This window comes from Oncorhynchus nerka, linkage group LG26 (assembly GCF_034236695.1).
Source record: "Oncorhynchus nerka isolate Pitt River linkage group LG26, Oner_Uvic_2.0, whole genome shotgun sequence".
Lineage (NCBI taxonomy): Eukaryota > Metazoa > Chordata > Actinopteri > Salmoniformes > Salmonidae > Oncorhynchus > Oncorhynchus nerka.
In genome coordinates this window covers 18,669,218-18,670,293 of record NC_088421.1, presented here as the reverse complement: position 1 = coordinate 18,670,293, position 1,076 = coordinate 18,669,218, and positions in this window count along the sequence as shown.

The window sequence follows — 1,076 nt, the reverse complement described above, 5'->3', positions numbered from 1 at the left end:
CTCTCCAGATCGGTCTGAGAAGCTACCAGCTGGGGCCATTTTGTAAGGAACCTCGTCCTCCTTTTCTGAGGAGGAGAAGCAAGAAGGATCGGAGGACCAAAACGCAGCGTGGTAAGTGTCCATAATTTAATGAAGCAAAATGAACACTGAACAAAAACAATAAGCAACAAACGAACAGTCCCATAAGGTGAATGACAAACACTAAACAGGAAATAAACACCCACGAAACCCAGGTGAAAAAAGGCTACCTAAGTATGATTCTCAATCAGAGACAACTAACAACACCTGCCTCTGATTGAGAACCATACTAGGCCGAACACAAAAACCAACATAGAAAAACAAACATAGACTGCCCCACCCCAACTCACGCCCTGACCATACTAAAACAAAGACAAAACAAAGGAACTAAGGTCAGAACGTGACAGCACTCTAAGGTGCGGACTCTGACCGCAAAACCTGAAGCTATAGGGGAGGGTCTGGGTGGGCGTCTGTCCGCAGACAGACTGGCGGCTCTGGCAGCTCAGGACAGACTGGCGGCTCTGGCGCGGGACGTGGACCCCACTTCACCATAGTTTTTGTCCGCTTCTTCAACCCCCCCTTGGTCTCTTATGAGCGGCGACCCTCGCCGCGACCTCGGACTGGGGACCGTCGCCACGGGTCCCGAACGGACAGGAGACTCCGGCAGCGCTGGACAGGCGGGAGACTCCGGCAGCGCCGGGCAGGTGGGAGACTCCGGCAGCGCCGGGCAGGTGGGAGACTCCGGCAGCGCTGGAGTGAAGGGCGATTCTGGCATCGCCAAAGTGACAGGCGGCTCTGGCAGCTCCTGGCTGACTGACGGCTCTGGCAGCTCCTGGCTGACTGACGGCTCTGGCAGCTCCTGGCTGACTGACGGCTCTGGCAGCTCCTGGCTGACTGATGGCTCTGGCAGCTCCTGGCTGACTGACGGTTCTGGCAGCTCCTGGCTGACTGGCGGCTCTGGCAGCTCCTGGCTGACTGGCGGGAGACTCTGGCGGCTCAGGACAGACGGGAGACTCCGGCAGCGCCGGGCAGGTGGGAGACTCCGGCAGCCCCGGGCA